The 13038-nt window shown below is 48.7% G+C and overlaps 1 protein-coding gene across 6 annotated transcripts in view; it reads right to left on the bottom strand.

The window, feature by feature from the left end:
- Positions 1-13038, bottom strand: part of BRF1 (BRF1 general transcription factor IIIB subunit) — a 248210-nt gene that overhangs the window by 85806 nt on the left and 149366 nt on the right. The window lies entirely within an intron of this gene.

Raw genomic sequence — 13038 nt, forward strand, 5'->3', positions numbered from 1 at the left:
TTTAAATGGAGAAAAACAGGAAAGCAGAGACAAGAAATCTGGCTACCTGGTCACTTCCTGATAGCAGCTCTTCTTCTCATTCATCACCAATGGGTTAATGACTCCCCTGTTCCCCCGCAGAGGAAGTCAGAGGCAGTCTGATGTTGCTGATGGGGTTTTGAGGTTTAAGTCCCATCCTTTAAATCCAGCTGCTACAAGAGTTCTTCTAAGGCTACAGAAATGCTCCAGTCACAAATTATTAGCATTAAAACAACAACTTGACATAACGTATTAAATTATATGGCTAAGTCTCCCTTTACAGAAAAAATTCAATTTGTATTCCGGTCATTTACCAGACACCCAGGGTGGGTTGAAAGAAGAGAGACGCTGCTAATAGAAAGAAAATTATCAGGTAAGAAATTTCTCATTCTGTTGCACAGCTTCGCTCTTCATCCATCACTAATGAGAAGTAGCAAACAGTGAATCACAGAAATCAGGCCTGGGAAGATAAGCAGAGTTTTAATTATTATTATACCGGAATAATAGGCAGGAAGGGAAGTTTCCCCCCACATAAAGCAAGAGCTTTGTAAACTAAGCAGTTTAAGGGCATCAACCCAGTAACACCTTCCTACTGAAGAATGCTTCTGCAGAGGAACAGACACATACTTGACAAATCTTCCTGTGATGACATTCATATACATCTCCCCTCCTCACAATGTCCTTGGGAATTTCGGTGGTATTTTTTCCAGATGCCAACTATGCCAAGTGGTACAGGATTTTATCATTTTGCTCACAGCAACTTCAAAACCATAAAGTTTTGGCATTTTGGACAGAATGAAACAAACAAAGAACAGCTAGTTTAGGTACTCCATATTTAAAATACGTCTATTTTATATACTTCTATTAAATACATCCAACCTCTTAGGATGCCCATTTATGCTACAACCTTCCAAAGCAGTACCAAGGACAAGAACGACATCATGTAACAGTGGAAACAGGAAGTTACATTGAACAGAAAGATGTTTGGAGATCTAAGAATAAGCTCACACAGAGGGGAACTAATTACAAAACCTTCCTTTCAGAGGGAATAGTAACTTGAAAGGCCAGTCGCATGCTGTCTAACCTGTCATTCTAATTTAGGGGTGGGCAATTATTTGGGTTGGAGGGCCACTTAAGGAGTTTTGGGGAGCTGCTGATGGGTCAGGGGAGGGTGTGTGGGGGTGTGCTGCCCCAAACAAGGACAGGACACACTCAGCAAGGCAGATGGGATGGGATGGGACGAGATGAGACGGGACTGTGGGCGAGGAGTCACAACTGGGAGTGGGACAGGCAGGCAGGGCTAGGATCACAGGGAAGTGACAACACCACCATATACTCCCCACGCGTCCCTGTGATGGGCACCACTTCCATGGACAAGGGCATGAAGGAAGTTGATCGTGGTTCTGCCCCAGGCCTGGGCCCCGGCCTCGTACTGTTACTGCCCAGCGATCCCAGCCCCAGCCTTGCCCACAGCTCTCCACCTGCAGGAGTCCCAGGCCAGTCCCCACTGAGACCCCACCAGCCTGATGCATCCAATGCCCCCAGCAATAGGGGGGCCAGCGTGTCTGGGCAGTGAGCCTGGGTCTGACGCCAGCGATGCTGGCAATGGCAGTCGGAAGTGTGAGGGTAGAGCAAACCACTGCCACAGGGGCTGCCGGGAAGCCAAGTGAAGCCGCTGTACCACCCCACCCCACCCCACTGACTACAGCTCCCGGCGTGCCCAAGAGCCTCATACAGGGATAGGGCAGGCTGAGCTGCAAGCCAGAAGGCACCTCCACACTCGGGTATGGCAGGATCAGCCGCACAAGCATAGCCCAGGCTGACTCCTGCGTCTGGGCCAAGTGGGTCAGACAGAATCACTTGGCAGGCTGGATCTGGCCCATGGACAATATTTTGCCCCCCCCGTTCTAATGAATCTTTACTAAATGATACTCAGATGGGGAATCTGACATGCATTTCTATGGAACAAGCGGTCGCAAAGCTTTCTCTCGTGCGTGGATGACCTCTACCTGACTCAAGAAGTCTATGGGCCAACGAGAGGCTGCTGCTCGACCTGGTACTGGCGACGACCTAATTGGCGACCTAGTGATCGATGGGAAGCTGGGTGACAGCGACCACGAGCTGATCACCTTCACCATCCGCCGTAAAGCTGGCAAGTCAGTCAGCAACACAGAAGTCCTTGACTTCAGAAAAGCCGACTTTGACAAGCTCAAGAGGCTTGTCGGTCAGGCCCTTAGGGACGATGACCCCAGGGAGATGGGAGTTCAAGAAGAGTGGTTGCTTCTCAAGGAAGCGATCCTCAATGCACAAGCTAAATCTATTCCAACACGGAGGAAAGGCAGCAAGAAGGCACAGCAGCCCTCCTGGCTCTCTAGGAACCTAGCGGACCTCCTACAGCTAAAAAGGAAAGCCTACAAAGGATGGAGGACGGGATTCACCTCCAAGGAGGATTATTCTGCGCTGGTCCAGTCCTGCAGGGAGCAAACCAGGAAAGCCAAGGCTGCAACTGAACTCCAACTAGCTTCAAGCATCAAGGACAACAAAAAGTCCTTTTTCAGATATGTGGGGAGCGGGAGGAAAAGCAAGGACAACGCTGGACCCCTGCTGAACCAGATGGGGCAACTGACAACTGACGCCCAGGAAAAAGTCAACCTATTAAATAGGTACTTTGCGTCAGTCTTTCATCAGTCCCATGGGACGCCCATGCCTGCTATGGGACAGGGAGATCCGGGTGATGGGGATCCCCTACCCTCCATAAATGCTGACCTCGTGAAGGAACACCTTGAGAAGCTGGATACCTTCAAGTCAGCCAGCCCTGACAATCTGCACCCCAGGGTACTCAAGGAGCTGGCGAGCGTCATAGCCCAGCCCCTGGCACGGATCTTTGAAAACTCCTGGCGCTCTGGTGTAGTGCCCGAAGACTGGAAGAAGGCCAATGCGGTGCCGATCTTCAAGAAAGGAAGGAGAGTGGATCTGGCTAACTACAGGCCCATTAGCCTGACTTCTATCCTGGGGAAGATCTTAGAAAAGTTTATTAAGGAGGCCATCCTTGATGGACTGGCCCAGGCTAACATCCTAAGGGATAGCCAGCACGGATCTGTTGCAGGTAGGTCTTGTTTGACCAATCTCATTTCCTTCTATGACCGGGGTGACCTATCACCTGGACGAGGGAGAAGAGATTGATGTCATATATCTTGACTTCAAAAAAGCTTTTGATCTGGTATCCCATGATCACTTCTTGGCCAAACTGGCCGGTTGTGGCCTTGGCTCCACCACGATCCGCTGGCTGGAAAGTTGGCTCCGTGGTCAGACCCAGAGGGTTGTAATTGATGGCAGTCACTCATCGTGGTGCCCTGTGACCAGTGGGGTCCCTCAAGGCTGTCCTTGGACCCATACTGTTCAACATCTTCATTAACGATGTGGACACTGGAGTCAGGAGTGGACTGGCCAAGTTCGCCGATGACACCAAACTTTGGGGCAAAGCATCCACGCCAGAAGATAGGCGGGTGATCCAGACTGACCTGGACAAGCTCAGCAAATGGGCGGATGAGAACCTCATGGTGTTTAACACCGAAAAATGCAAGGTTCTCCACCTTGGGAGGAAAAACCTGCAGCATCCTTATAGGCTCGGCAGTGCTACGTTGGATAGCACTACAGAAGAAAGAGACTTGGGGGTCATCATTGACCACAAGATGAACATGAGCCTGCAATGCGATGCTGTGGCTAATAAAGCAACCAAAACCCTGGCTTGCATCCACAGATGCTTCTCGAGCAAATCCCGGGACGTCATTCTCCCCTTGTGCTCGGCCTTGGTGAGGCTGCAGCTGGAGTACTGCGTCCAATTTTGGGCTCCACAATTCAAAAAGGATGTGGAGAAGCTTGAGAGAGTCCAGGAGAGCCACACGCATGAACAGAGGTCAGGAAAACAGATCTTACGATGATAGGCTGAGAGACATGGGACTCTTTAGCCTGAAAAAGCGCAGGCTCAGGGGTGATCTGATGGCCACCTATAAGTTTATCAGGGGTGACCACCAGGATCTGGGGGAACGTTTGTTCACCAGAGCGCCCCAAGGGATGACGAGGTCGAACGGTCACAAACTCCTGCAAGACCGTTTCAGGCTGGACATAAGGAAGAATTTCTTTACTGTCCGAGCCCCGAAGGTCTGGAACAGTCTGCCAGCGGTGTCCATGGCTGGGACACCATGTCACCTGCAGTCTCCCTGCCGCAGGGACCCCTGGGGTGCCCCCATGGCTAAGAATCTGGATCAGATGACTGCACTTCCAGCTGTGGGAGCGCATAGTGTGCCCCCACAGCTGGGAGCCCTATCAGCTAAGGGGGCTCCCAGCCACGGGAGCTTTCATCTTGCCGGTGCAGGGAGAGCCTGAGATTGGGCTTCTCCTGTGCTGGCAATAAGGCATAATGGGATGCACGTGTTGCTTGGCAGGAGGTGCGATTACATGCACTGTGCATTAGATCCCATCACACCTTTACCTGCATGGGTACAGGGTACACATCTGTCTACAGTGCTTGGTTGTAGGAGACCCACCAACCATCTGGAGAACCTCAGATTTAACTAAGGTCATCAGGATTTTTCCTGAAGGTGGTATCTAGAAATCAGTGCCCTACTGTATTGTGTACTGAACAAAGAGGCAGTCCTCGCCCCAAAGCACTTTCTGTTTCTCCTTGCACCAGAAGTTATTTTGACATCCCTGCTCCATGAAATATCCTGGCTGAGTCCTGTCTGGAAATCAAAATACACAGACTGAGGGAGAATCCATGCCCAATGACACTTCTCTTGCAGTGTACATGCTGTTAACTGTAGGGGTTCCCAGTCCCAAGTAAGGAGTTCCTGTTTCAAGAGGTCTCTGTATTACTTAGCTATCCAAAAAGTCAAAAGTGATTCCCATGGCAGCTGAAGGTGAGCAGATGGACTTCAATTTTCCCCTTTTCCCCTTACTGTGTCCTTCATGCCAGAGGTGAAATATTCACCTCATTCCCCGGGCCAGATCCAGACCATGGGTCTCCAGCCTGGGGCATGGGGCAGCATCTCTGGCACAGAGCAGAGGTGGAGCCACTACTGGGCAACAGTGAGGCCGACAGTGAAAGATGTAGAGCCACAGCAGTGGGGACAAGCCAAGTGGACAGAGGGTAACCAGGGCTGTATCAGCCCTTGTATGCCCTCCTGCTGCTGATTACCAGGAATCCTGGTTCTCTCTGTTTAAAAATTGCAACTTCTCTGATTAAAAACACATATAATACACATATTTTGGAAAAAAAAATACATTTGTGGTTGTGTAAAAATACACACATAAAAATCTATACACACACATATATGTATAATGTATCTGTTGAACACAATATTTTATTGATGTACTTACAATTTTAAAGCAATTTGGAAGCCTACCAGTGCATCAATCACTGTAATAAAATAAATTCTAAATACCTACAAATTTTGGCGTTTGATTTTGGGTTTATCACAGGAAAATCAGAGCTGCCCCTGTCCCCTTCACTGACCAAGACAGGTCCAGCTGCTTTGTGGCACTGAGCAGCCCTGATATGCCAGGGCCTTGCCCGTGCCATTGCCCTTCACTCCCCAACCATAGTCCCTCACCCCTGCCAGTGCCCCTCACTCCCAAACCACAATCCCCTGGGTCCTAACTAGTGCCCCTCATTCCCCAACCACAACCCCCCACCCCTGCTAGTGCCACTCACTCCCCACCCAAAGCCCTCACCCCCCAGCCCTATAAGAGGAGACCCCTAGCAGGGATCTGGGTTTTACCGCATTTTTCCATGGTGAACTGAAAACCTGGATCCCTGCTGATCACCATGTCCACCAGTGCCCAAAAGTCCCAGCTTCTGTGGCAGGCAACTCCTCCTAAGCCATACACCCTCAATTTTTAGTTGCCTGCTGGTAAGCTGTATGTTTGACACCCCAGTTTTATGAAAACTGTCTCCAATGACGTGACAGACATGGAAAAAACAAAAATGAGCTGTACCTGAAGCAGCAGCATGTTACTTCGACTCAGCTTCACAGGGTCTGTAAAGATCAGGCACTTCAGCAGGGCTTTTTGGTGCTTTTAGCTAAAGTTGATTCAATAAGCTGTTAGATAAAAACACCAAAAAAAAAAAAAAAGACCCACTGAAGTGCCCTATCTGTACAGATGCTGGAAAGGCCAGGTACAACTAAGATGCTGCCTTTTCTAGGGATCTGCTAGGCTGGGAGGGACAGGGGCGAGTGTGCTGAGTTTAAAGTGCTATTCTTTGGGTTGTTTTCCATGCCTGCAAGCAGCCCAAAAGACAGAAGAGTCTTCTCTGCCCAGGACAGTACTTCCATTACTAGAAAAGCTTCAGTCTCTGACTGCTCCCTGCTTCTAAGACAAACACTTATGTCTCAATTATAAGCCTACCTCTCATATTCCCTCTCAACACCATTACTGCCTACAACATGGCATCTTGCACCTTTTGCTCATGCCACAGTCCTAGATAGGGCATGAGCAAGGTGGCCATGTTTTGGTTTTCTGTTCAGGCACACCCAATAACAGAGTGACACCTAAAAACCAAACTGCTGAGATGAATGGGTCTTCCTTTAACTGTCAATGCAAGGAAATTCTTCTGTTCATCTAGTCATCTTCTTTTTTCCTAGCTAGCCAACCCAGTAAGTCTCTACCCAGATGTTCTAATATGACTAACAGATTTTGATACATACCAAAAAAGAGAGGAACAGATATATATTTATTGAGGATATGAAAAGTTTATAAGGCTACAATGAAATCCCAACATCCTCAAAATAACAGAATTCCCACTGCCTCTAACAGAGCTGAGATTTCACACCCGATACCTACCATGAGTCTACAATGTGTTCTCATTTATACCAATGCGGTAGATCTCAAGCAACAGCTGGCCCTCCCAAGAGGCCCTTCCTACAACATGTTTTGTAGTGTACAGATTTAGAAAAAAGCCAAAACCTTTAAAACTGTACACCAAGAGGTTCTGCTCATTTTTGGTTTAAATCGTCTATGCCACTGAATGCAATTAAGTCTTAATTCTATTCAGACGTGCTAGACCCTTACTTAACTTCAGTGTTATAAAGGCAGGTAGAAGGTCAAAAATGATGACTCATTCCATGTGTAATAAAGAAATATGATTCAGACTGATTAATGGTTCTGTACTATGCATCCATTTTACTTTGAAGCAGTCACTGTAGTATTGAAGTTGTTTTTCTTTATTTAATTGGGTGAAAAGTCTCTCTCACTAAGCTCATCACGATCAACCTACACGGCATCAGATAACACACACTATTATAGCAATGGGATGGGATGGGCTCCACCTTTCCCCTAAAGGTAAGCGTGTGTTCTCTTCCAGGTTGGTGAACCTCCTTCGGCGGGCTTTAAACTAGGCTCGTCGGGGGAGGGGGAAGATGAGGGCGGAGGAGACGATGAGATACCAGGCCCAGCAACAGCCAGCGAGCCCAGACCAATGGTCATAACGGAGAAACAGGTAAGCGATAGGGGACGGGGCATTGCTGAGACTAGGGGGTCAGTGGGCACAACCGCTGAAGGCCTCAAATGCCTCTACACGAATGCTCGAAGTATGGGGAAGAAGCAGGAGGAACTCGCCCTCCTCCTAGCTGTCACCAGCCCTGACATAGTAGGGATCACAGAAACGTGGTGGGACTCATCGCATGACTGGGCGGTGAGTGTCAAGGGCTATAGGCTATACAGGAGGGACAGGATAGGAAGGAAAGGTGGAGGAGTAGCACTCTACATCAAGGAGGAATATACTTCCTCGTTAATTAGCATGGGGGTAGAAGGGGGGCACTCTGAGGTGCTCTGGGTTAGAGTAAAAGGCAGTCCAGGGGAGAGAGACTTAACGGTGGGAGTCTACTACAGACCTCCCAACCAGGGAGAAGAGCTCGACCTGGAATTCTTAGGTCAGCTTACAGAGGCAGTGAGGGCTAAGGATGTGGTCATCATGGGGGACCTAAACTTCCCAGACATCTGCTGGGAGGAGCAGTCAGCCAAGTCTGATCGCTCACGTCGGTTCTTAGCCAGACTGCAGGACCTCCATCTAACCCAGGAGGTGCACAGTCCCACCAGGGGAGACGCCTTGTTGGACCTAGTGCTGGCCACGGGTGAGGACCTGGTGAGGGGGCTGCGGGTGATGGGCCACCTGGGAGACAGTGATCATCGCTTGCTGGAATTCACCATCCAGCGTAAGGTGGCAAAGGGCTGCAGCAAGGCAACAGCCCTAGACTTTAGGAGGGCTGACTTCAACAAGCTAAGGAGGATAGTTGGGGAAGCGCTGAGGACCCAGAGGGGAAGGGAATCAGATGTCGAAGGTGAGTGGTTGCTCCTTAAGGAGACGATCCTCCATGCCCAAAGGGAGGTAATCCCAACAAGGGTCAAAGGGAGCAGGAGGGCACATAAACCCCCATGGCTCACTAAGAGCATCCGGGAATGTCTCCTTGCTAAAAGGGAGGCATATACCCAATGGAGAGATGGGGTCATCGCCAAGAAGGACTATGTTATAGTCGCCCGAGGATGTAGGGGGGCAGTCAGGAGGGCCAAGGCAGAGTTGGAGATAGGACTAGCTTCCCGGATTAAGGACAATAAGAAGTCCTTCTTCAAATACATAGGGGGTAAAAAGAGGGTCCCGGGTAATGTGGGGCCCCTGCAGGACACGATGGGCAACTTAGTCATCACGCCAGATGACAAAGCTAACATATTTAACGATTTCTTTGCCTCTGTCTTCCTAAGTAGGGACCAGTTCAGCCACCTCCCTGCTGGGCCCCCCTCGGGCCCCGAGAGAGACACGCCTGGGCCAAGGGTTAGCGAGGAGTTAGTTAGGGTACTTCTGGAGAAGCTGGACGTGTTCAAGTCCGCTAGTCCGGACGATCTTCACCCTAGGGTTCTACAGGAACTGGCTGAGGTCATTGCGGGACCCCTGGCACGGCTCTATGAGCACTCGTGGTGCTCTGGCGAGGTGCCGGAGGACTGGAAGAGGGCCAATGTGGTCCCTATCTTCAAAAAGGGAAAAAAAGAGGACCCGGGAAATTACAGGCCAGTTAGTCTGACCTCAATCCTGGGTAAGCTCTTTGAAAAAATTATCCTGGCACACGTCCAGGAGGGCCTTGCGGGGGAATGCATGCTCAGGGGCAACCAACATGGGTTTATCAGTGGCAGGTCTTGTCAGACCAACCTGGTGGCCTTTTACGATCAGGTCACCAAATCATTAGACGCAGGGGTTGCTGTGGATGTAGTCTTTTTGGACTTCCGGAAGGCTTTCGACACTGTCTCTCACCCTGTTCTCATCAAAAAGCTGAGAGACTGTGGTGTCGATGCCCACACGGTCAAATGGGTCGCCAGCTGGTTGGAGGGCCGCACCCAGAGGGTGGTAGTGGATGGGTTCTTCTCGACCTGGAAGGACGTGGGCAGTGGGGTCCCCCAGGGCTCGGTCCTCGGGCCTGCACTGTTCAACATCTTCATCAGTGACTTGGATGAGGGGGTAGAAAGCACCCTGTTCAAGTCTGCTGATGACACTAAGATGTGGGGGGATGTGGGTGCACTAGAAGGGTGCAATAGGCTACAAGCTGACCTTGACAGGTTGCAACGGTGGGCGGATGAGAATAGGATGGGGTTTAACACTGATAAGTGCAAGGTGTTGCACATGGGGAGGAAGAACCGGCACCACACTTACAGGTTGGGGAACTCTCCTCTTGCCAGCACGGAGACGGAAAAGGATCTTGGAGTCGTCATTGACTCCACGATGAACATGGGCCGGCAGTGTGGGGAGGCAGTCAAGAAGGCCAATCGTACCCTATCATGCATCCACAGATGCATCTCGAGCAGGTCCAGGGAGGTGATCCTCCCCCTCTATGCGGCACTGGTCAGGCCGCAGCTGGAGTACTGCGTCCAGTTCTGGGCGCCACACTTCAAGAGGGACGTGGACAATATGGAAAGAGTTCAGAGGAGGGCCACTCGTATGATCAGGGGTCAGCAGGGCAGGCCTTATGAGGATAGGCTACGGGACCTGAACCTGTTTAGCCTCCACAAGAGAAGGCTAAGGGGGGACCTTGTGGCCTGCTACAAACTGGTCAGGGGGGATCAGCAGGTATTGGGGGAGTCCCTGTTCCCCCGTGCGCTGCCAGGAGTGACCAGGAATAACGGTCACAAACTGGCGGAGAGTAAGTTTAGATTAGATATTAGGAGGCGCTACTTCACAGTCAGGGTGGCTAGGGCCTGGAACCAGCTTCCAGGGGAAGTGGTGCAGGCTCCTAGCCTGGGGATTTTTAAAAGGAAGTTAGATGAGCACCTTGCCGGGGTCATCTGACCCCGGTGCTCTTTCCTGCTAAGGCAGGGGGTCGGACTAGATGATCTACCTAGGTCCCTTCCGACTCTAGCTACTATGAAACTATGAAACTATGAAACAATTCTCAGATGTATGGCTATACGTTCCTACACATTCCTGCCTGATAAATACCGATTTCACACGTGGCTGCATATCGGTTCCTGAGCTACGCAGGTCGGAAGCACGATGGCTGAAGGGAGCTGTGTGGAGTTGGCAGAAGCATGAGGGTAGGCACACACTCTGGCAGCCAGCGGTAACAGCTGTGCCTGCCACCAGTTCTGCTGGAAGAGGGAAGGAGGGAGTGATAGCCAGGGTTTCCCACCCATGCACTGATCCTGGGTCTTGCTTGGCAGCTCTCATCCTTGTATCAGTCCTGTTTAGCAGATATGGGGATAACATCAAGCGCCCATTCGCTGGGGATCCGACGTGGAGGAGTGTGTTAGCACTCTCTCAGAATGCTGCATTTCACACAGTAGATTCAAGAAAGCTGAAGTCAGGTGCCTCTTCCTGGCACTGAGGAAGGAATCAATGACTTGGGAAGGTATTCGGCCTTTGTTCCAAAAGAACTTTATGAGTCAGTGAATAAGCACCTTCCAGCAAAAAACAACTTGACGGCGAGCCAAGACTGGGGCACAAGTCTGTACCTATAAACAACACCAACTGGAGTGCCAATAAATGAAACACTACTAGGATCTATTTGCAAGGCTGCAAAGCCAAGGATCAGCCCCCCTGCATGCACAGAAGTTTAACTCTTAAAATGTTTCTTGGGGGCTCTGTAGCTCTTACCCCATCGCAGCAAGGGCACGGAGATCAAACATAAAGCCTAAATCACTTGGTGTGCCAAGACCTGACTAAAATAATCCTTTGGCTGTCCAAGGGTCATAAGAGCGGACTAAAGAAGTTCATATTTTACTACAAGATAAGGTCAGAGTTGATTACTATAACCTAGCTCCTATTTCAAGTCTAAGGCATCTAAGTGGCACTTACCCATCTTTTAGGCCTCTGAGTCCCTAAACAGGATCCTGTTCCCCCTCATAAAACTGCCAAAATCCCAGTAAGATGTCCAGATTCATCAAGTGCCTCCCCCATAACCTGAAAAATTGCCACCACCATCTTGCTTAACCTAAGCCTCAAACAGCCTCTGCACATGGTGTTTCTTCAGCTAAGGATGTGAGGACTCATGCCTATTCCCAGATGAAAAAGGATTACAACAGAATGTAAGTGGAATTAGGTGCCAGGGCGGCTATACTGGATTATTTCTGAGTATGCCCAGTAGATGCCTGCTTGCCATGCTGGTTATATTACCTAATGGCTAAACAATGAAAAATGCATATACAGTCTTGGCAGAAAGGACCAGGTACTCTACAACTATCCTAACCAAAGGACTATGGTCATACTCCCCCTCTTCCTTGCTCTCTGGACTGTTAACACATATACATTAGACAGTCATTAAAAAAAACAGAAATAATCACTGACAAATGTCCGAGCCAATCCACTGCTACTCTTCTTTACGCTGTGAGCAGAATCCCAACAAAACACCTCTTTCTCTTAGCAAGTCAGACCAAGCTAGATCCTGACATGATGGAAACACTGAGAGAATGGGAGACTACATGTACATCACACTGGGAGGAACAGGGTCATTCTCTGAGGACATGCTAGAGATTAACTACTTAGGAAACAGGAGACCTAAGTGCCTTAGACGTAGAACAGGATCACTCTCCTGAGCCTTGACGCATCAGTTTGAGGAAAGAAGGAGCCAACTTAGTGAATTGAGACACAAAACAGAATCTGGGCTTACACGTCCATGTAACTGACAATATTAATGGCTTTTAAAATTAAACTTCAAAATAAGGGAGATCTTTAGATTTTGTATTATTTTTCAGCCACTAACTGGACAAAGTTTTTCATGGGTCCCGTTTCTGTTAAGAAAGTTTTTCATGGGTCCTGGATCTGTTAGGTAGAAAAATAAAAGTCCTTTGTTTGCTATTTTTTCTTAACTTGATAGAACTGGTACCCAAGAGCTAATACAGAACCTTTCTGGAAGAGGCATCCTCACCAACCTATAAACTTTCCACAACTGGACATTAGTTTTGATCATGCTTTAGCCAGAAAAGAATTGGGCTAATGTTTCAATAGCTGTATTGCATCTGCAGAACAGAAAGTAAATGTAATAAACACTTTTTATTTTTGTTACTGCATATGCCCTGAAAACGGATCTGTTCAAACAGAAGATGCCATTTTATACAGTTGCTTTATCATCAGATATTTGTCAATATATCACTGCAAATGTTCTGTCAGAGGAAAAACTGCTTTTAAAAGAAGACAGTTAAAAGTTTAAATCTAATCCCTATGATGAACACCAGCAGCTAGGTTTCATATGATGTACACTACTCATTTAAAAAAAAGACATAAAACTGAAGAACAATTTCAACAAAACACTATGCTTTGTGAGGCGAGCATGAAATTGAAACAGACAAGAAACTTTAATGTGATGGAAAGAAAGAATTGGGGACATCTGTACAGAGAATAAGTCATAACTAGCATGAGAAATTATCAATCAAATGCTAGTGATGTGCCAGCTTCCAGCATTTCAATTACTATTCAGTCCATACTATAAAAAGTTGTTTGCAATGAAAGTGATGTGATAAATCTATAGATTTTTATGGCTCCCA

The sequence above is a fragment of the Crocodylus siamensis genome, chromosome 2 (genome assembly GCF_052110815.1).
Source record: "Crocodylus siamensis isolate JL-2025a chromosome 2, ASM5211081v1, whole genome shotgun sequence".
In the NCBI taxonomy this organism is placed as follows: Eukaryota; Metazoa; Chordata; order Crocodylia; family Crocodylidae; genus Crocodylus; species Crocodylus siamensis.